This window comes from Arachis hypogaea, chromosome 11 (genome assembly GCF_003086295.3).
Source record: "Arachis hypogaea cultivar Tifrunner chromosome 11, arahy.Tifrunner.gnm2.J5K5, whole genome shotgun sequence".
Lineage (NCBI taxonomy): Eukaryota > Viridiplantae > Streptophyta > Magnoliopsida > Fabales > Fabaceae > Arachis > Arachis hypogaea.
Genome location: NC_092046.1, coordinates 63,923,401 through 63,948,351, shown reverse-complemented (window position 1 = coordinate 63,948,351; position 24,951 = coordinate 63,923,401). Strand labels below are relative to the sequence as shown.

At 34.1% G+C, this 24,951-nt stretch overlaps 1 non-coding gene across 1 annotated transcript; it reads right to left on the bottom strand.

Moving 5' to 3' along the window:
• Positions 1–6,160: 6,160 nt before the first annotated feature.
• Positions 6,161–6,241, bottom strand: TRNAL-AAG (transfer RNA leucine (anticodon AAG)). The gene has a single exon. It is a non-coding gene; the product is annotated as a tRNA-Leu (tRNA).
• Between the last annotated feature and the right edge of the window lie 18,710 nt (positions 6,242–24,951).

Sequence of the window (24,951 nt, the reverse complement as noted above, 5' to 3'; positions counted from 1 at the left end):
TCTCAACACTTTTTTTTCCATAAAAATTCGAATTTAAGACTGAGAAAATTGGACTAAAATCATGGCTTACCTCAATAACAAAGTAGTGAGTTTTGTAGAGCTTGTCGCAGTGAACGCGTAGCCGCAAACGGTGCGACAATCAGAGATCCGGATCAAAAGTTATGGTAGTTTAAAAATCAAATGAGAGTTAGAACTTTGGAAGAGTGTTCTTCCCTTCCCTTACTCCATTTTTAGCGTGTGTGAGGTTTTAGTGAGGAGAGAGAGTACTGTTTTTAGGGTTTTAGGTTTTGTTTGATTGGGGCAAGGGCTCAATATGGGTCCAGTTGGTCCGATTTGGCCCGTTTTGGTCCAATCTTGGGCCGATTTCTTTAAAATTGGTATCGAAATTCTCGTTTTAATCTCCTCTATCATATTAAGCCATAAAAATCACATTTTTGACTTTCTAGAATAAATTCTAATTTATGGGTTAATTAGCTGTTAATTAATCCTAGTATGACACATTTTGACGAGTGAGTGTGGGGGGTTTTGGCTATCATCTCTATTGTCAAAGATAAAACCGTGAAGTCTTGTGTGCCAAAGCAGACAATATCGTGCTAGTGGGTGGTCTGGACAATTACAATTTCCGCATTTGTTTCCATCGTATTTTACAGATCTACAGGATGAACCATCCCAACCTTTCCATCACCATTTCAATCTCTTCAATCTCTCTTTTAGTTTCTTTTTCTTTTTATAAAAAATAATTGATTATTGGTTTTAATTTTTTTTTTCAAAAATTGTTTGTTAAATTAATTATTGAATTAGAGTCGTTGATAATAGTATTTTAGACTGAAATTGAAAATTAGTAGTGGTGATGGTAGAAAGAAATGACAGTGATATATAATAAACTGGTGATGATGGTGGTGAAGCAGTGATTACAATTTGAAGGATAAAATTAATATCTTATTTAGACTATTATATCTTATGTATTATTATCAAATACAATAAAAAAACACTGTATATTTTTATGTCTATATATAATTGTGTATTTTTTTTATAATCATATATAAATGTAGAAAACACTAGTCAAACACTTCTTTAAATCCAAGATAGATAAACTCTTAGAATTATAATACTTATTAACTAAATCCTTTTAAGCTTCAATTAATGCATCGAATTGATCCGTCCCATTGCATTAATTAATGAGGTTGGAAGTAGTCTTACCGTTGAAAATCACTCTCTAAGTGAGTAGACAAAGATAGCACTGGAGAGGTCAACTGGATCCGCAATAATGAGATTAGAAATCGTATCGTTGAAAATAACTCTCTAAGACAAAGACTTCGCTGGTCCAATCAATTCGTAGCAATTTAAAGTAGATGACTTACCATTATTAGCCTCTTTTCCAACTAAGATGAGAAGTACACTTAACGGAGAAAAGAAAAAAAAGAGAGAATAATAATTTCCATTTAAAAAAAAAAAAGAAAAAAAAAAAACTTGTTGTATTGCTTCGTGAAACGTTACTTGATCATAGCAAGCATGAATAAATCAAGATTTTAGCTACTTTGAAAGTACCAAAACATTAATTTAAATGATTTTCTCATAATTCCATAAACTGAAAATGCATTTCTCCACCTCAATATTTTTAGCGTTTTGCTAAAAAAAATGTTTTACGGACACTTGCCAAGGTGTTTAATATATAAATTTTTTTATTAAAAATTTTAAAAAATTGTAAGTTTCAATACTTTTTAAATGTATTTATTATAAAAAATATTTTTATTTTTCATAATGACTCATTAGTCTACTCTCAAGAAATATTAGTTCACCTACCATCTCACAACATTTAAGGGCAAATTAAATACTCCAAATGACTTTTTCATATCAAAACAGAAGAAAAATAAGAAGCATATATAGTAGCGAATGACATTTTTAATATGGAAAAACAAATTTAAGTTCTAACCCAAGTAATGGCTATTAACTTTTGTGAGTCAATCTATAACCTCCATTTACTTACATAAGAAATTAGTTCATCCAAAAAGAAAAGAAAAACCTTCCATAAAAAACTTATTGCACAAATTCTCAAAGAACTAACTTAATGTGTTTTTTCAAAATTTGATAAATTGTAAATGTATTTTCTTTTCCGTTTACATACTTTTTTTTTAGAATTTTGCTAAAAGAATCTTGAAGACACTTGTTAAGATTTTGATATAACAACTTTTTATTGAAAATGAAAAAAAAGAATTTTTTTTAATTTCTTTTTCCTTTATTTTTTAAACATTTCTATCATAAGTAACTCTAAAGACATTTGGACACCCAAAAAAATCCTCTAAAAATACTTGTTAATATGATTTATTTTTTTTGTGCACGGTATTTTTTTAACTCGACAGGTTAATGACTAATTAATCGTGAATTCAAACATCTAATACTTACTTGAGTGAACAAGTGAACTGACCACTTGAACAACCAAGTTAGTTAATATGATCCATTTTTTATTTGTTGTTTTTGTCCATAATAATGGCCCATTATTCTACTATCAAGGATGATTAGTTCACCTACCAGCTCATAACATTTTAGTCCATGTAACCACTTCAAATGACTTTTTTCGATAAAAAAAATTCAAATGACCTTTTTAATGGATTTTTTAAATAAAATAAATATTTTATTTATTCAAATAGACAATTTATAATATTTTTTATAAAAATATATTCTATATCTTATTTTGTTTATAGTGTAAACAAATTAATACTACATATATTTTGTTTATTGTAAATGAAATAAGCTACAAAACGATGTGGTCGTATGACGTTTATACACATGGTGTGTAATGCTCTAATTTCGTTTACAGTGTAAATAAAATATGTGTAGTATTATTGTAAACAAAATAAGACTGGACAACGCCTATATATATGTATTTCGTCTACAGCGGCTGTTTGTACCTTAAACCATCTATTTCTTCAACTTTTCTCCCACTTTTACCCTTCTCTAATCAAATTTACGACTTACTTCAAGATTATGGCGCGCACCGATAATCACGATGCGGACATTAACCGACTAAACGTGAAATGGTATATTGCGGGGACAGCCGACTTTGAGTTGGTGTTGTTCTTCGTTTTATGTTTATGTTAAAATAAAGATGTGTTTTCATAGTTAGGGTATTTTTATAGAAGTAGTATGCAGTAGATGTTAGGCGTATGAATATATTGTTAGGAATGATTTAAATGATACGATGTGATGTTAGGTATACTTTGACATGGATTTAGTAGTTAAATATTTATTTAGAATTGTTTTTCTTTAATGTGGATTATTAAGCATTTTTTATTATTTTAGTTATTAAAAATTTTTGGTAAACTTAATTGTCCATGTGCCTCTCGTCCCTTCTTGACGAACAACTGATGTAGCCTCTCGTAGGTGCATCACAGGATGGCTGAAATCGGTAGATAGTGTGTACCCTTGAGCATGACATTCATGTACTTGGAGAGGTTTGTCGTCATGTGCCCAAATCGGCGATCCTATCGTAGTGTTAGAGTCAGATCTCTTTGTTGAACCTACCAGCTCAATCCGCCATCTCTCGTGACAAATCCCTTAATGCATCCATGTACCACTCGTACCTAGCCTTGCTTGGACTGTAAGCAGCATTTATTAGATATCTCTTTTCCTCGGCAAACTTGAAACAAGATATGAAGTTCGTCACCATGTGCCAGACACAGTAAGTATGAAAATGCTCTAGGATGATGCCAACTACTATAGTCTGCTCTCAATACATACTTGATCGCCTGAGATCTATCTGAAATAATCAACAGGACTTCCTGTGGGGTGATGTGTCGTCTCAGATTAGTCAAGAAGAAAGACCATGACTCCATTGTCTCAGACTCAATAATTGCAAAGACCACAGAAAGGATATTACTATTATCGTCTTGTACCACCACAATAAGCAAAACACCACCATATTTGCCATACAGGTTCGTACCATCGACGGAGACGAACGACTTGCAATGCACAAAATCCTCTACACAGGCAGGGAATGCCCAAAATACCTTATCAAACATGCTGCAATCACGCACCATGAGGTGCCCATCATAGTACAGTACAACACTGATCTCACATATCATTCCGGGACAACAACTCTGGAGTACTTGCAGCAACCTAGGCACCTTATTGCATGACTCTTCCTAATCACCGTATATCTGTGCAATTGCCTTTTACTTCGCCATCCATACCTTTCTGTACGACGGTTTAAAGTGATAGCTTTATCTAACTGCACCTTGTAGGACAGAGATGCCGAAGGATAGGCTGGATTGTATCAATGGCAGGATGACACGGCAAACGAGACTACTGTCCAACTGGCAGTAGTCTTGAGACATAGTAGGGGCTAAACACATGTGCGCTCTCCCACCCTATGCACCTCCTTAACAGAATAGAACAACCATGATTGACATGTATAACAAGCATAACAATGATAATTGAGAATACAGAATACAATTAAACTTGAATTTACCAATATCCGAGATTCTGTCGGAGAGCAACACAGAGACTCCAAGGGTAGCCTAATTCATATTGTCGGCAATGCACATGGTACTATCCGACTCTAAAACTCGGTACTCAACACTTTTGCGAATGTCGTAGTTCTTAACATCCTGCAGCACTGCATCTCTACTTTTGAATCTTGGCCAACCCAAAACTACACACCACTGTCTAAGTTGTAATCGTCTTAACCCGTGTTAGAAAATGAATTTTGTCTTGCATCGCGTCCAGATTCAATGTATGATAGTGACTAGGGACGGATGACAAGGCCGAAATTGGGTGCGGGACAGTCAGAAAATACCAACGTGATGGCTCGACCGGGGTCTCTGGTACAAACTCCTCCTCGTTATCATCTTCAGAAGAACTGCTCTCATTGCTATCCGCAGCATACTCCTCGTCTGAGTCCTCACCATCAACGTCCATGTCTTCCATTGGACTAGCCACGTGTATCGGTGGTGGTGCAAGATGTGAATCATCTAGCACAAAGTCCAACTATCCAGATCTACCACCACCGACATCGCCAACCTCCATAAAAAGCTCCATCACTTGTTCTGCCATGATTCTCCCATAGAAAAAACCGAAAAACTCCGTTTTTCATTAGTGCTAGCATCCTATACTCCACCCTTCCGATTTCTTTTCTCCCGCTACCACCGACGCTACTCAATATTAGATTCTTCAACTCGGACAAAGAACTTACTCGTCGGGTATACAACAGAATGGGATTCTCACACTCAAATATCACCTCATTATCAATGTTTCTCATATGACAGTTGGGATACACACTTACAACCAAATATCCACTACTACTGGACATTTTGGTTTATTTTCGGAAAAAAAAGGTAGAGAAGTAGTGAAATATTTGTGAAGAATACAAAGGGTTACACTTCCTTTTATAGTTGTTAAAAATTTGTCATTAAGTATCTCGTTTACACTGTATACGTCATAGTTATTCACGTATCTCGTTTACAGTGTAAACGAATTAATACTACACGTATTTCGTTTACACTGTAAACGAAATATTCACATTCCCCATTTCATGCCTTATCTCGTTTATAATGTAAGCGAAATAAGTGTAGTATTAATTTGTTTACACTGTAAAAGAAATAAGATATCATACATTTTGGTAAAAATGCTACAAATTGTCTTTTTCAATAAATAAAATATTTATTTATTTTATTTAAAAAATTCCCTTTTTAATATGGGCAAATAAGTAACTTTAATTAGAAAATATACCCCATAACCAGTAATATGCACACTTCCTTGTAATTTCTTGAGAGACGATCCGAGGTTTAAATACTCTCGGTTTTTATTGGGTTTGCACTTATGACAAACAAATTAAACTTTAATTGAGGGTTGATTGTTGGTTTGGATCTATACTTCGACAGAATTATTTTGTAAAAATTTCTAACCGATAATTTTCCTCCATCAAATTTTTAGCGTCATTGTCGGAGAATTGCAAATGTACACTTGTTATTGGTTATTGTATATAAGTGAATTTACATTATTGTATATAAGTGAATATTGTAAATTTTAATTATTTCTAGTATATTATTTGATTTTGTCTATCCATATTACTATTGCTTGTTATATGATTCCTTGTAACTGAGATGTACTTGAATGGCCGAAACAAGTTGTTATAAATCATAGAAAACAAAATAAAAGAAAATGTTGAGAGTGGGATTTGAACCCACGCCCTTTCGGACCAGAACCTTAATCTGGCGCCTTAGACCAACTCGGCCATCTCAACTTTTGATGCTACATATTTCGCATTACTTTAAAGTAAATAAATAAAAGCACTTTGTAAGAAGAAATGTCTACAAGACTTCCATAGATGATCATGTTAAACTGAATTTAGTTAGTCAACTTGTCAACTCCTTGATTTGAGTAGTAGTATAGTAGTTTGTTACTAAAGCATGAAATAATTAAGTTAACTCAAATGACATGTTCAAACTTGATAGCTTGACTATTATTTACCGATAAATAAAATAATATCTAAAGTAAAAAAAATCTAAGAATTTAACTATTATTGATTTTATAATTTACATCATATGTGAATTTTATTATTTTAATGTAATGATAATTATTATTAATAGATACTTACTTTCTCATTTTACTAATATCTATCTCACTTTAAAAAGTTTAATCCCAATATATATATAAAAGAAATATGCAAAGAAATTTAGTGTACGAAGTTTTTTTAAAATAGTTTTCATTATATATAATTTATATATAGAAAATATATTTTTATATTTCAAAAATTTGAATCTAAAATTTTAGTTAAATATTTTTATTATCTTTCAACTCGATAAGTCAAGAATTAAATATTGCGAATCTGAACTCTATTTAAGTGTTTATCGTCAATAAATTACTACATATACAAAATAAGATTCAAACCTCCAATACTTGCTTAAACGAACGAATGAGCTAATCACTCGATCAACTCAAGTTGGTTATTGTTGTACATATTTATTCTATAAAAAGGAATATTTGGAGAAAGGTTATGCAAAGGAACTAAAACCATGCAGATTTGTAATACTAACCAACGGTAATAATTTTTTAAATAATTCTTAAAGATTTGAGATGTATACATATCAGTATATGCAAGTGTTCATACCGTGGTTCAATATTAGAGTCAGAATCAAAATAAAAGTCTAATCTACAAAATTCAAAAGAGTCTAAAAGATCCACATGACCAGATTGTTTGACTTAAGTGAAAGTGTGGTTCCTTGATCACTTATCCGACCTGACTTGGCGATGAGAAAAGGATCCCAACTGCACCAACGTGCGTGTCTAAATTCTTGCCTACTATTTAAAAAATATGGAAACACAACAAACTATAAAACATAAGAGAAATAACTATCCATTTTTATAGGTGGTGGGAGAGTTACAAAGTGATAATTAGGCCATCACTCCATTTATAAAAATACTCTATCATACACATATATTTTTAAATTTTAATTCAAAAAAAAAAAATCTTTTCAAAATTCTTTCTGACTTAAATATCAGAATTTTTTGTAGATATCATCCATTTTCACTCAAAGACTTTGAATAGTTTCACTTTGCTAAAAAAGACATCAAAACTTTCATCAAAAAGAATTTAGACCTTACATTTAAGCCCAACTACACCAATTTTAGATGATTTGCAGAACAACAAGCATGTTTATTTTGTTTTATTTTATTTATCAAAGGCTGATATCATTCATTCATCATAAAATATTACAAGCTGGACTTTGAAGGGAAGTAATAAAATAAGGGTGTGATTCCGAAATAAAATAGGTAAAAAGCTAAATATTATGGATGTGTTTGGGAATAAAAAAAAAAAACTGTTTGATTTGGATCTTATAGTTTCAAAATAATCCTAGTTGGAATGTAGAGAGATAAACTTAAAAGTCAAGAGAGGAGGCAAGTACAACATTCTCCTCATCAGATGTTCGCTTGCCTTCAAATTCAAATGCGTTAAACAAGAATTATTTAGATGCAACAAATTTAGGTAGACATGCATACTAGTATATTAAATAATTGAGTCTAATTAGGAACTAACTATTATAAGCTAATATTAATTAAATTTTTTAAATATTCAAATGAACATCTAAAACCAAAACAAATTTTACTAAAACAAAACAGATGAAAGTGGAATAGATAATCCACAACGTAACTATGTCTTCTTTGATGCATTTTCCAACTCCAATTTCATCCGTCATCTTAACATACTTTGTTGTCTTCTATCTTTTTTAACGCGAAAACATATACTTTGTTGTCTTCTATCTTATTTTCTTGGTACGTATAAATAATTCATGGCACATTCTGTAACAGTAAATATCTCATCAGTTAGAACTATTAGCTTCGTACATATATAATGTCACTGCAATAAACATGCATTTGAACACAAACACCCATATATACTTACTCACCAATAACTAAGAAATTAATAAAGCAGAAACTATATGTGCATTTATAGGACTTTGGATTGGGATGCTAACCTTTGCTCACATCTGTAATCCGGATGTCACAAAGATTCCAATAATTAAGCGAGATAATCAGTTGCAGGGCAACTCTCCTTTGGCAAAAACTCGATGACTCATTGTCTAATGATGAATTTTGCCAAAGGAGAGTTGCCCCGCAGCCGATTTGCTTAGTAGTTCTTAAACACAGCCGGCTTCTTGATGCAAGTGACATAGCTACAAGAAGCATTTATATATGAACCAAAGAAGCAGCATATGCTAAAGGATATGCTTTGAACTCATTCCATGGAAGCTATAAGAATGAGGCTTTCTAATTTCTATGAAAAGAAAGGACCTCATCAAATTCTTACCCCAATAATCAATGTTAGAGATTCTAATCAGCTTTCTCTTTGCATATATAAATGTTTCTCAGCTGTGTTTTGGAGATGGGCCACCGAGGAACACTGTGGAAAAGGGTTCTAATCCTGTGGAGGCTAGGGTAGAGATGCCTTGTTTAGCCTATAGAAAAATGGCAACAAAATCTTGGTCTTTTGGTATATCCCATGACATATTCTTCTTCTTATATATTTATTTATTGTTTTAAATTTGTATTTCTTTTTCTCTTGATTTTATTATTATGTGATTTATAAATGGTTTCGTCACTCGTTTTCAAGTGACTGAAAATTCAAACCTCCCATGGATATATGAAGATATGACTGTTGACATCTGCGCAAGCTATTGTGATAAGTACGTTATCACACTAATTTTATTTAGTAGTTTCTACTGTTTATTATATTAAGAAATATGAAAAAATGATAATATGAAGATTATTAAGTATAATTAGTAACACAAAGTTTCACACACGTTTCTAAGTTACAAAACTTCGATGAGAAATATTAGAGAGTTAATATTAACTAACACTTTATAAAAATATATTACTGTTATATGATTGTAATTGTTTACTCTTTAGTGTTAGGCTGGGTCTCTTGTGGCTAAGGAATCCACGCATGGCTAAGGGTGGTTTAGAGTTGACCAACAAGGTTTGGTTGACACTTGGCATAGGTACTTTCAAGAGAAACTTTCGAATGAGACGCTAATTAGTACTTAAGATAAATTATCGTTGAGTTTAACAAACAAATAAAAACATTTTGATGATGATAAATATAGTATTATTTGAGTTGATAATTCAAGTGTGTTTTTGATGTGTTATTTAGTGATGTAGGCTCAAGTAAAAAATATTAGTATGCAGCCCAAACCAAAATCACAGCACAATGAACTAAACCACTAGTCCAGTCTATTGTCTTCAGGAAGAGAAGAAGCAAATAGATGATGGTGGAACTTTGGTGTCTTCAGCTAATACACAGAAAAAAAAGGAGTTCTGACCAAAAAAAGAAAAAAAAGGAGTTTTATTTTTTCATTCTAACACCAAAGAGGAAAAAAGAAAAAGCTAATCAAGGAAGTCATGTCAAATCAAGATCAACAAAAATAAGTTAAGCACAATTAAAGAAAAAGTAATTTATTTCTATTAATATGTAATTCAATTGTTTGCTGTTTTTTCTTTTTTTTTTTCACCACTATTTTGGATAATATAAAAAAAGTGATGGCTATTTTTTTCTGCTGTGAATCAATGGTTAAAATTATTTTTTGGAGCTAAAACACAAGATTAAGGACTTGGATGTGACAAATCCATTGAAGAATCAAAGATTCATAAAACTACCGCTATTCATCCTTCACAACATTACTTATTTCTGAATTCAAATTCTTGATTTTTGGGGCTGATTAAAGAAAAAAGAGGTAAGATCTCAATTGGTTCAAGATTCAAGAACTTGACTTGTGAAGCAAACTTTAGTTGAGGAAACAGAGCTCATATAAACAGCAGGAACATAATCTTTATTTCTCCTCAAGGAGAGAACCAGAATTTGAGTTTCATTGAGAGCTTTCTTGTAAGGGTTCAACGTTTTGGATAGTGTCTTTATATCAAAAAATATTTTGCCAAGATATATAGAGAGCTTCATCAGAAAGTGCTAAATCTGGTTCATCTTATAGCGTCAAGACTATTAAACATCATCTCCTTCATGGTTTATCATTGAGTATTCTATTTTAATATTGTATCTTTCTTTGTTTATATTAAGTAGTAAATGGCATAAAAGAGAGGCATTTAAAAAAAAAAGTCATTGAGAAAAAAGAATGCGAGAGATACCTTTATTTCAGATCTCCTTTGATTGTATTTCTATTTTGTTTCTGATGTCTAAGTTGTATCCCTTATTAAGTTGGATAATCACTTAGTGTGTTGAGAGTTTAGGAAGTTGCCTGGCCAAGTCAAGTTTAGGTTGAAGCTTGATTTGTCTCAGATATGATTAGGGTGAATCCTAAGGAATTGGTGTATGTAATATTTAATATGATAGTGAAACTTTCACTACTGTTGTGGTGGAGATTGGATGTAAGTTGTATTGCACGAGGCAACTGAACCAGGATACATGGCTATGTCATCTTCTTTCTCTCTGTTCTGATTCTATTTTTCACGATATTTATGAGATAAAATAAAATGATCTCCTGCATAATTCATCTCGCAGACAAAACAGAAGTTAAGTTTCAATTTCTAGTGTTGGGAACAATTAATTAAGTTTAAAAGAAAGCCATAGATTCAACCCCCTTCTCTAAGCCATCAAGAACCTTCAATTGGTATCAAAAACTAGGTCTCAAGAATCAAACTTTACAACTTGGAGGAAAGGTCCAATGACTAACAACTTGGGTGCTATGTAGTGGTCTACACTCTAACAGAGTGTCAGTCAAACAACAGGCCTTTTTTTGAGAAGAACTATGCCTACTGGAAGGAAAGGATGCGGATCTATGTTCAATCCATTGACTAGAACATATAGAAGATCATTGTAAATGGTCCTCAAGTTCCTACCAAGACAAGTGTTGAAGGAGTAGTGACTCCAAAAGAAGAGGACAAATGGAATATTGATGACAAGAAGAAGGTGGAGTGTAACAACCACCCTTCTAGAAACAAAATTAAATTTGAAATTTGAAAATCAGTTAGGAGATAGGCTTAGAAAAATTTTAAATTTATGGATAGAAATCTAGTAACCACCCTCGGTTTGAAATTAAAATTATCCCAACCACCCTATCCCCAAATGAATATAAATAGGGGTGCACCTATAGGTAGAAAATCACTTCTCTAAAATACCAAAACCTCTCCCTTCTCTCTCTACAAAATATATTCTGTGTGCAAATACAAGAAGCAAGCTCAAAGAAGCGTTAGAAAAAAAAAGAGTAGGGAATTATGTTTTTTTAATGCTTGGCATGTGTTATGTTCCATTTTTATTTTCTTCCATTCACGAATGTTATCATGGCATTAATTAATTTTCACTCATCCTTTATCCATGTTGATCATGTCTGTCCATCATGTTATTCATGTCTTCTTAAATCATTAGTACATGTCTCCTTATGATATTCATTCAATTATTTACTATACCCATTTTTGTGCTCTTTCATATGATTATATTGTTAATATTCCCTTAGGGTCAAGAGTACATGCCTTCTTAAAATGCTTATTCAGCTATTTAATATATGCCATTTTATTATGTGCTCTCTTATATTATTATATTATTAATATTCCCTTAGGGCCGAGAGTACATGCCTTCTTATAATGTCTTGTTCAACATACCATATTCTATTATATCCATATATATGATCTCTTATATCATTATATTATTATTACTCATTTAAGGTGAATAGTACATACTTTCTTATAATATTTTATTCAAATATTTAATATACCCTATTCTATTATATGCATCTATATGACCTCTTATATCATTATGTTATTATTACTCCTTTAAAATCAAGAGTACATGCTTTTTCAATATTTTATTCAAATATTTAATATATCCTATTCTATTATGTGCATCTATGTGACCTCTTATATCATTATGTTATTAATACTCCTTTAAAGTCAAGAGTACATGTTTTCTCAATATGTTATTCAAATATTTAATATACCCTATTCTTATTATGTATATGATCGTTTGCACCATTATATTATTCCCTTAGGATCGAGAATACATAACTTCTTTAATATTTTGTGCAATTATTTAAAATGCCCTATTTCCTGTACTTTGATATGACATTTTTCAATCCATGTTATTATACTACCAAGATCTTTTAATTAGAAAATTCATACATATGCCAGAGTCTCATGTTTTTCATATATCCCTTTATCATCATAATTGTCCCTTTTCTTGCAGGATCTCTTCTTATATGATTTTCCTCTCGTGTATGGTTAAACAAAACCTAATTGTAAATTAAACTGAGGGAATGATCCTTCGGTAAGGGAAGGTGACCCCTAAAGACAAGATATCGATATGATCCTTTGGTAAGGGAATGAGACTCCCACCTTTTATACCGATTTGAGCTCAATACCTTTCATAAAAGTTATAAGTTAAGAAAGGAGAAAACATGAATGAAAAGTTTGATTATGTTTTTTTAAGATATATTTATGATTATGTTGATGTTACTTAAGATGTTATCCTTCTATTCTCTTTCTTTGTTCTTTCCTTTTTACCTATATGTTTTACGCTTTACAAGAGGTTCATATTACATGCCATATCGTACGACTTTCTTTTAAAATCCCGCACGTGGGTTGGAGATAGATATGGAGGTGTTGCATAGCACTCCTACTGAGACGTTAGGTTCTCATCCCTTTTTCTTTTCCCATACTGTCTCCAGAGGAACATGGCACAGCGGATAGAGACGAGGCAGTGCCCCCCGAAGGTAACTTCTGAGTGTGACCCCTCGAAGCACGCGTGGGTAGTTACGACCACTACTACCGTACTCCAAACTATCTACTTAGGTCGAGAGTTCGTGGAAGGAGAATCCCAGCTGCCCATCGAGTCCTAGTTCATCCCACACAACAAAACCAGATCTTCACTGCGCGAAAAGGTGTTGGAGGAAAACCACTGATACCTCGATACGTGAATAACTGAAGGGTCCTGACCAAGGATAGGATATGACACAAGTATGGGAGCCTCTCCAACGAAATTAGTTAGGACGTATTAGTTTCTTTTCTTTGTTTAATTACCTCTAAGCATTTTATTTTGAACCGTACTCATGGATAAGTTTATTATTTCATATTTATCATCGTTTTAGTACTACTTGTTTTCCTCTTCACACGTACTTCCTCCCTTCCTTGCGTAACGATTAAGTTCAATCTCTTTCTCTATCGAGTGTGCCATCTTATTTAAAGACCCTCAAAGATAGGATATAACTTAGGGTGTTACATTAATGGTATCAGAGCAAAGTCGATCCTAGGGATTCTGTCTCAGGAGGTATGGCTAATAAAACTTCTTCCTATGGTTATCCATAAACAAGGGACCTATGGCAAGCCGTGGACGCCCACGTGGCTCGAGCTCGAGCTCATCAAACCTAGCAAAGCACATGAAGGAGATGGCCAAGGCAATGAAGGAGCAGGCCCAAGCCACCACTCTGATGGCCTAACAACTTTCCACTGGGGACAAGGATCCCAATATTCCCAAGCTGGAGGTGCGACAGACCCGTACAACTTTTGCTGACTTCAAGAAGATTGGTCCGCCTGAGTTCCGTGGAGCCCTCGACCCTGATATGGCAGAAGAATGGCTGACTGAAATGGAAAAGGTATTCACAATTTTTCCGTGCATTGAGGAGCAGCAAGTGAGCTACGCTACCTTCATGCTCAAAGCTGATGCCGAGTTCTAGTGGGATGGAGCAAGATGGTTGTTGGAGGATGCGAGAACAAATATCAGTTGGGCCACCTTCAAAGAAGCTTTCTACAAGAAGTACTTTCCCCTTTCTGTTCGAGAGTCCAAGGAGATGGAGTTTCTTCAGCTGAGGCAAGATAGGATGAGTATTGCAGAGTACACAGAGAAGTTCGAGAGACTCTGCAAATTTTCCGCCATGTATAAGGCTAATCCAGATGAAAAGTGGAAGTGTATGAAGTATCAAGGAGGGCTCAAGGCAGAAGTCCTAACCGCTATAGCCCCACTGGAAATCCGGGAGTTCTCCTCCCTCGTTAGCAAGTGCCAAGTGATCGAAGAATGTACCAAAAAACTAGCGTCGGAAAGAAGCGAGGCTTTCAAGAAAAGCCAACTGAATCAAGAATCATCTCAGCAGCCGCCGTAGAAGAAGGCCTTTCTTGAGAAACCTACAGGGAGGCAACCTCAACAGGGCACGGATCGCCAAAAACCTCCCACTGATGCCTCACCAAAGACCACCGAACTCAAGGAGTGTGCTTCATGTAGGAAGCAACATAGGGGTAGGTGCCTTGCCGGACAAAATGTCTGTTTCCGGTATTTTCAGCCGGGGCATATCGCCAGAAAATGGCCAGCAGTTCTCCCACCCCCTGCCAATCCACCACAGCGTCAAGGGCGAGTCTTTGCCCTCAGCAGCGAGGAAGTCCACGAGTCAGAAGATCGAATCGAGGGTAAATGCACAATTAATGGAATCCTTTAACCATCCTAGATGATACTGGTGCTTCTCTTTTGTTCATATCTCTCTCCGCTACTAGTAAGATTAGCTAACCCATGTCCAAATCACTATGCATCCTACTAATGACCTTTATCGACTGAATTAGGATGTAGAATTTGGGGACAAATTCTTTTTTTTTATGGGGGTGATAATGTAACAACCACCCTTCTATAAACAAAATTAAATTTGAAATTTGAAAATTAGTTAGGAGATAGGCTTAGAATTTTAAATTTATGGATAGGAATCTAGTAACCACCCTCGATTTGAAATTAAAATTATCCCAACCACCCTATCCCCAAATGAATATAAATAGGGGTGCACCTATAGGTAGAAAATCACTTCTCTAAAATACCAAAACCTCTCCCTTATCTCTCTACAAAATATATTCTGTGTGCAAATACAAGAGGCAAGCTCAAAGAAGCGTTAGAAAAAAAATAGTAGGGGATTATGTTTTTTTAATGCTTGGCATGTGTTATGTTCCATTTTTATTTTCTTCCATTCACGAATGTTATCATGGCATTAATTATTTTTCACTCATCCTTTATCCATGTTGATCATGTCTGTCCATCATGTTATTCATGTCTTCTTAAATCATTAGTACATGTCTCCTTATGATATTCATTCAATTATTTACTATACCCATTTTTGTGCTCTTTCATATGATTATATTGTTAATATTCCCTTAGGGTCGAGAGTACATGCCTTTTTAAAATGCTTATTCAGCTATTTAATATACGCCATTTTATTATGTGCTCTCTTATATTATTATATTATTAATATTCCTTTAGGGCCGAGAGTACATGCCTTCTTATAATGTCTTGTTCAACATACCATATTCTATTATATCTATATATGTGATCTCTTATATCATTATATTATTATTACTCATTTAAGGTCAATAGTACATACTTTCTTATAATATTTTATTCAAATATTTAATATACCCTATTCTATTATATGCATCTATGTGACCTCTTATATCATTATGTTATTATTACTCCTTTAAAATCAAGAGTACATGCTTTTTCAATATTTTATTCAAATATTTAATATATCCTATTCTATTATGTGCATCTATGTGACCTCTTATATCATTATGTTATTAATACTCCTTTAAAGTCAAGAGTACATGTTTTCTCAATATGTTATTCAAATATTTAATATACCTTATTCTTATTATGTATATGATCGTTTGCACCATTATATTATTCCCTTAGGATCGAGAATACATAACTTCTTTAATATTTTGTGCAATTATTTAAAATGCCCTATTTCTTGTACTTTGATATGACATCTTTCAATCCATGCTATTATACTACCAAGATCTTTTAATTAGAAAATTCATACATATGCCAGAGTCTCATGTTTTTCATATATCCCTTTATCATCATAATTGTCCCTTTTCTTGCATTATCTCTTCTTATATGATTTTCCTCTCGTGTATGGTTAAACAAAACCTAATTGTAAATTAAACTGAGAGAATGATCCTTTGGTAAGGGAAGGTGATCGATCGAGATGAACCTTCGGTAAGGGAAGGTGATCGCCAAAACGTTTGGGATAAGAACCTTCGGTAAGGGAAGGGGACTCCCACCTTTTATACTGGTTTGAGCTCAATACCTTTCATAAAAGTTATAAGTTAAGAAAGGAGAAAGCATGAATGAAAAGTTTGATTATATTTTTTTTAAGATATATTTATGATTATGTTGATGTTACTTAAGATGTTATCCTTCTATTCTCTTTCTTTGTTCTTTCCTTTTTACCTATATGTTTTACGCTTTACAAGAGGTTCATATTACATGCCATATCGTACGACTTTCTTTTAAAATCCCGCACGTGGGTTGGAGATAGATATGGAGGTGTTGCATAGCACTCCTACTGAGACGTTAGGTTCTCATCCCTTTTTCTTTTCCCATACTGTCTCCAGAGGAACATGGCACAGCGGATAGAGACGAGGCAGTGCCCCCCGAAGGTAACTTCTGAGTGTGACCCCTCGAAGCACGCGTGGGTAGTTACGACCACTACTACCGTACTCCAAACTATCTACTTAGGTCGAGAGTTCGTGGAAGGAGAATCCCAGCTGCCCATCGAGTCCTAGTTCATCCCACACAACGAAACCAGATCTTCACTGCGCGAAAAGGTGTTGGAGGAAAACCACTGATACCTCGATACGTGAATAACTGAAGGGTCCTGACCAAGGATAGGATAGGACACAAGTATGGGAGCCTCTCCAACGAAATTAGTTAGGACGTATTAGTTTCTTTTCTTTGTTTAATTACCTCTAAGCATTTTATTTTGAACCGTACTCATGGATAAGTTTATTATTTCATATTTATCATCGTTTTAGTACTACTTGTTTTCCTCTTCACACGTACTTCCTCCCTTCCTTGCGTAACGATTAAGTTCAGTCTCTTTCTCTATCAAGTGTGCCATCTTATTTAAAGACCCTCAAAGATAGGATATAACTTAGGGTGTTACATGGAGTTAAATGCAAAAGCCATTAACTTGATGCACCGTGCTATCAGCTTCGAAGAGTATCGGAAAGTATCTAGATGCAAGACGGCAAAGGAGATTTGGGATAAACTCCAAATCACAAATGAAGGTACCAAACAAGTCAAAGAAATAAGGATTGATATGGTGCGAAAAGAGTATAAAATATTTTTCATGAAGGATGAAGAAACCATTGATGAAATGTTTAAGAGGTTCTCAATCATCATAAATAGCTTGGATGCTATGGGTATGACCCACACTGAACAAAGATTTATGAGAAAAGTCCTTAGATGCCTATAAAAAGAGTGGAAAACTAAAACTACTGTGGTGGCCGAGAGCAACAACCTAAGCTCTTCAACCTATGATGAGTTGAGAGGCAAACTTCTAGCATATGAAACCATACACACCAGGCAAGACACAAAAAAAAAAGGAGTGGCCCTAAAATCAAAAGTTAAATCATTGGATGATGATTCCAATGATAATGTTTCGGATGATGAATTTTTTTTTTGCTAGGAGATTGAGAAAGCTAATGAGGAGTAAAGGCAAGTATAAGGGATCAAGTTCAAAGGAGCAAAAGAAGCATCTAAGTAAAGTCATATGTCATCATTGCAAAGAGACAGGTTACTTCAAGAGCAACTGTCCAAAGCTCAAGAAAGAAGACAAGGCAAAAAAAGAAAAACATATTGGTGTTTACTTTAATACGATGATAAATTGATACATATAATATACATAAACCAATAAACGTGAACAAATTAAAACGTAAACAAATTAAAACACAACACGTAAATTATATTTTTCACGTCAATATTTAAATTTTTTTTAAATATATATCATATCATTTTTTTACTAAAATATTCTTATATTTTAACAAAAATAAAAATATTTATTATTTAATTTTATAAAAAATACTTAAATACCTTTTTTTTATGTTAGACAAAATTACGCTTTTAAATTAATTAAATTGTAAAACAACTAACTTTAAATTTATACATTTAAATTCAAATAATTTACAAAAATAAAACAGAAATACATTTGATTATTCATCTAGTTGATCCTCAAGAACCCTAATTTTTCATGGCCACTCATAAAAAAAAAAACAAAAAAACGAAACACATATAAAAAAACCAAAAATGTAAAAAAAAGCTCTTCTTCATCTTCCCCAGGTCTAGTGAAAGGACAACCAGGAGGGGCAACATCTCAAGGTCACCGTAAAACCGTCGTCGCGCACCTGACACCCAGCTCGAGGAGAATCGTCGCGACAGAGGCAGATGCGTGCCATCTTTATCACGTCAAAGGAAAATCGTCTCCATCAGAGGCCGAATCGTCTTCCGCAGAGGTAGAAGCATCATCGTATTCATCGTGTTTCCATCCATCAAGATCATCAGAGATAGAATCGTTGAAGTCCGGTCTCGTTTTTCGCCTCTAGCAAGATCGTTCTTCATTGTCGTCGTCAGCCTCTTCGTCGTTGGCAGCTCTTCCTTCTGGTAAGTCAGCCTCTACATTTTAACCCTTGTCTATTGATGTGTGGAAATTGATCCAACACAAAACTTACCGGCAAGTGTATCGGGTCGCATCAAGTAATAATAACTCACGTGAGTGAGGTCGATCCCACAGGGATTGAAGGATTGAGCAATTTTAGTTAGGTGGTTGATTTAGTCAAGCAAACAAGTTTTGATTTGAGTGATTTGTATTCAACAGAAGCTAAATTGCATGAAATTTAAAGGGAGAGGGGTAATTGACTGTAAATTAAAGGACAAAAGAAGTAAAGGAGCTGAATCTTAAAGTGCAGGTAATGTAAATGACAGAAACTTAGATTGCAAGAAATGTAAATAGTTGAAGCTTAGAGTGCAAGAAATGTAAATTGCTTGAATCATAAAGGGCTTAGGGAGTTGTGATTTCAGAGATTAAACAAGAGAAAGTAAATGACATTCAACAGAGAAGTAAAAGATGAATTAAAGAGCAGCAGATCTAAACAGACAAGTAGAATAGCTTGAAGAAGCAAAACAGAAAGTAAATGTAATTCAATTGCATTAACTAAAAGAGAAATTGAAGATCTCAGGGGTTGAAGGAGACTAGATAATAAGTCTAGATCTCAATTCCTTTCTTGATCCAACAGAGAACAATTGCAGAAGAAGTAAAAGATTAAAGCAGTAAAGGAAACTTAGATCCAAATCACAATTTCTTGAAATTATACAGAAAGTAAACAAAAGAAATCTTAGATCAAGAATGAAACAGAATTCCTTCAATTTTCAATCCAAGATTCAAAACTAAAAATGAAGAGAGTAGAAGTAGGAACAAAGAGCAAGATAATTTACTTCTCTCTCAATTCCCAAACCCCCAAAGCTGGAAAATAAAATTGAAAATTCAAAAGTCAGTAAAAGGTCCTCTCTAAATCAAACTAACTTCTATTTATACACTTCCTATTTTTGGATTTTAGAATTTGGAGTGGGATTTTTAATTTGGTGAAGAATTGATTTTAAATGAAATTTTGGTTGAATTTTAAATCATGGTCCACTCCCAGGGTCAAGCTCGGTTGGTGGAGTGAGCGCAGCTCTCCCTAGGCTTTGGCCTTGCCTTGTTTTGTTGCGTGCCAATGCTCCTTTGGGCAGCAATCAGGGTAGCACTCGGTTATCCATGAGAGCCCAGCATCCATGTTGCTTGTGTGTTGCGTACCAAACTCCCTTGGCACTGCCTCCCTTGCGTGACAAGCTCCTTGGACCGTGTCAATGTTGCCCTCCCAGCCTTGTCAAGCATTGCTCGGTGAGTGTGGAGAGCTGAGCGCTCTTTGGTTGTCACGGGGTCCCAGCTTCGAGCCTTAGTGGAGGCATTTGGGCGCCCATTTTCTTTGTGAAGGAAACAAGGCTAACGCTCCTCTTGCTCCTTGGTTCGAACCTCCATGATTGCATTTTAGCCAATTTTGGCTTATTTTCCTTGCAAGGAGTACTTCCCTTGGTCCCTTGGCTCGTGGGTTCGATCCTTGGGGTCTCTACTAGCAAACATTTCACCTTGAATTAAATTGGAATGGAGCCCGATAAATTTGCTGGCGTTAACCGAGCACTATGCTTTTCCTTTGCTTCCTTGGCCTTGAGTAGCGCTCTCGTGGAGAGCACTGAGCTCTTTGATAGAGCGCTATGCTTTCTTTCCTTTGTTGTGCCACACTTTTCTTCCTTTAGCTACGCTTCCTAAGCCACACTTTCTTGTTTTCTTCTTTTCTTCACCTATAATTAATCAAAACAACCAATCAAAGTATCACCAAATTCACAAGGTTTATAAATCATTCAAAAACCAATTAATTTTAGCTTAAACCTCATGATTTAGTGTCAAATAAAGGATGGTTGATTGATTTAACAAAACCATGCAATTCCACTCCAAACCACTTACTTACAATGCAAGAAAGTGCATAAAACCTAATGAAACAAGTGAAAAATGCTTGAAAATCTAGCATAAGATGACTTGTCATCATCTATGATTGGGTTTAGTTAGTTTCATTTTTAATTGAGAATTTTTGGATTAGATTGAGAAAGATTAACTTGTGCAGATTTCTTATTTTAATTTATTTTTCTTTTAAAATATTTGTATTCTTTACTGTGCTTTTGAATGCTCAATTGTTCTAAGGTTCAATCTTGCTCTTGAATCAAGATATTTTATATTTGCTTCACTCTGATATTTAAATGTAAGTTGTGAATTTGTGTTTTGATTTGTGACTTGAATTGTGAATTTGTTTAATAAGTTGTGATTTTTTACTATAGTTTACATTAGTTATGGATAAGAGGGAGCAATCTCCTTGTAACTAAACACCTTTTTCTATGTAGGTAATATAGTTTTTGATTGCGGATGGCGTTGCAGAAAATGGTGGAAATGGCGGATTACCTAAAAAATACACATATATGTACAAAAAAATATGCAGAAAAATTGCAAATATAATAAACTATAAAATCTATCTATATAAGCAACTTTCTAGTAATAAAACATCCAATTAATATAGCAAATATAGTAGAATATTTAGCAAATAAACATGACATCAAGTTCAAATCATAACTCAAAAGTCATAAGCAAGCCATAAAATAGAAGACATAAAACATAAAAACTATAGACCATCTAGATTCTAACTCTCATCAAATTCATCCAAATGAACACGATTAGTATCGTGTCCCTCTGCCCTTTCATCATCCTCTGATTCGGCATCATTGAATTGAATCTCCTCTTCTTGTTCTTCTTCATTTTCAAAATCTTCTTCATCTTCAAATTCTGGTTCTTCTTCCTCTTCCACAATTACTGCCTTTCCTTTTTCTTTTTTTGAAGCCTTAGACCCACTTGGTCCACCCATTGCACCACCTCTTGCACTTGCAGGTTCTTTTCTTTTTTTATTTTGTTGTCTTCTAGTATTTTTTGTAGGCTCATGTCCTCCCATTGCTTCAAAAACAAGGTTCCAACTCAAAGTGTTGTCATCTTGATGAACCAAATCAGCATCATCATCCACATTATCATCATCTCGAAAGGTGATAGTCCCAATTTCTCCTACTAACCACTCATTAAACTCATCAATATCTTTGAGTGCAATAGGGTCAACTTCATCTTTAAGGTTGTACATCTCGATGAGTTGTTGGTTGTACTTTATGAACACCAAACTCTCCATCCTTTCATGATGAAGCCTATTTCTTTTCTTAGTATGAATATGCTCAAATATACTCCAATTGTGCTCACATCCAGAAACACTACAAGTCAAGCTCAAGATCTTGATAGCAAGGTCTCGCATGTTTGGAGCTTCATGCCCATATGTCCGCCACCAAAATGCCATAAAATTAAAATAAATTTGTCTAAACCTTTAATCAAACTAAATTTATTAAACTTTGTAAAATTTATAACAATCTTATCGGGTGAAATCTTTTTCCTTTGAGATTTTGCAAAATCTGATCCAGAACGTCCATAGCCAGCCTTGTATAATGCTTGCTCCTCCAATATCTTCTGTTGCACAGCTTGACTTGGCACCAATCTAGTGATGCACTCAAACCAACCCTTTGTAACTTCTAAATGCAGCTCAATTTGAGGGTTGTCATAAAACAACTCAGGATTTAGAAAATGACCGGCTGCATGCAACGGACGATGAAGTTGGCAATTCCATCTGTTGTCAATGATTTTAAAAACATCATTATACTTGCTTTCATCATTAAGAAATATTTTTATGATGCATTCCTTTGCCTTCTCCATTGCTTCATAAATATATCCCATTGGTGGCTTCTTCTCCCCATCAACAAGTCTAAGCACCCGAACAAGAGGGCCCATAATCTTAAGGGTGTACTCGACATGATTAAGTGTTTCCAGCAATGTTTTGGAACCATTTTACATCCAGCAATGTTTCCTGGCTTGATCATTAAGTGCTCTTTTTCCCGTGTGATTCCTCCTTTCATAATTTTTCCACAAAAATTACATACGTTATCATTGGTATTTCCTTCTTCTACTGTACTAATATATATATTTTCAGCCTGAGTTAACTCTATTAGAACGGATAGGAGCTGCAAGACCAACAGGGGACAGCATCAATAGTAGGACTAGTAGAGGTAGGGGTAGGAACCTTAGAATCAAGGGCTTATCTAGAAGTGGACATAGTGAACTGAATGGAAAAAAATAGAAAAAGAGAAGTTTAACACTGATTATTGATAAAGAAGGGGCAGCAGGGAAGAGAGAAAAAAAAATAAAAGCAGAGAAGATGAAACACGTTGTACGAACCAGTAGTGATGAACAGGTGATGAGCAGTAGCGACGAGAGAACAGAGACGGACGGCGCGACGAGTGGCGTGACGGGTGGCTAGATGAGCGGCGGCGATGGATGGCAGTGTGGTGTAGAAATCTGGGTCGCAGAGATGAGAGAACAGAGATGAAGAAAGGGTTTTTTTTTAAAAAAAGAGGCAGAGGATGGAGTTTTTGAATGAAGAGCTGATAGTTAGGGTTAGTGGTTAGTGGGATCTGTCTTAGGTTTCTTAAATTACCCAAATCACCGTCATATTTTTTTGGAAAACCCGAAAAACCCCTGCTATTTCTGCCATATAGATCGCGTTCCGCCATGGCGCCACCGCAATTGCGGCCGCCATGGTGCCCCCCGTTACAACTCCATCGCGGCGCCCAGTAAATGGCGGCATGGTCAAAACCCCCCACGCCATACCGTTATAGCGCTGCCATAACCGCCATTTAAAAATACTGGTAGGTAATGCAAATTTTGCTATTAGTTCTTTTTTCCAGCACAAGGGTTATCATGAAAGGCTTTTTCTGTATTGAATAAATGATTGGAAGTACAATTTTTTTGTTAGAAGGGCGCTTGAAATTTGTTAGAATTTGTTGGAATATGTTGAGTGGCTTATTGATAATTATGTTCTTGGTTATGATTTTTGGTTTAGGGTTTTGGTTATGTTCTTATTAATTTGTTTCTTGGAGTCAGAGTTTATAGGAAACAGAATTTGCATGATAAATGTTTGTAAACACCTACTTGGCATGGTCCTAACTTTAAGACATATGCTCTTGTTTTCCATCATTGGATTGAAATCATTCTTCTTAGTCATTTGAGGGTGTAGCTTGGTTTAAATTAATGTAGGACTTGTTATGAATATGGTTGCAGACAATTCAAGAAAATGATTATGAATATAATCAATATCCAAAAGAGTTTGGTATAAGTGACAGCAAGCTTGCATCAGTTGATGCTCGGGTTCTTCCTGCTCCATGGGTATTAATTAACTAATTCTCATGCTTAAATTGATAATATGTGCTTTTGTTTGTTTTTTGAATCTTCTAATAGTGCATTTTTAGTTATTATTTTCTTTGTAGTTAAAATATCATGACATTGGAAGAGAGAAAGAGTATAATTGCCACAAGTTGGTCAGTGGAATATGTTGAGCAAGGTGAGTTTTTAAAGTACAGATATGAAGATTAGTCATAATTTATTTTTAACTGTTGTTCCTAAAGGATTATAACTCTGGTGATTTTGAATGTAGAAAGTAATAAATGGAAGCACTGTAAGATATTGGACATGTATCAATTTCTCAAGAAGTGTTCAAGAAAGCATAGCTCATGGATTTTGCCAACAGTTAGTTCAGATATTCCAAATCTCAGTTGTGGTAAAGTTTCAAGTGATCTCAAAAGAATCTGTGAAATTGATCTCATGTTGATTTCTCAGTGTTGTCTTACAAAGCATGTTCAAGATTAATAGATAGTACTTGGCAAACGTTGCACTCAAAATCAATGTCAAGGTTCATTCACTTATATCTATAAGATCCCAAATTTTTAGAAATTAAATAATAAGTTATTTATGATTTATTATATTTATTTAAGAGTATATTTTCAGAGATTTTTATATTAATTGGGCGATTTTCGTATTCAAATAAAGCTTTAGTAATTGAAAAATAATGAGAATTTTATATACTTTAGTTTGAATATTTAGATTTTGAACATTATTTTATAAATAAAATGAAATTAATTTTATTATCTCTAATTCTTGAATTAGAGTATTTATTTGAGAATAACTTGTAATTTGATGA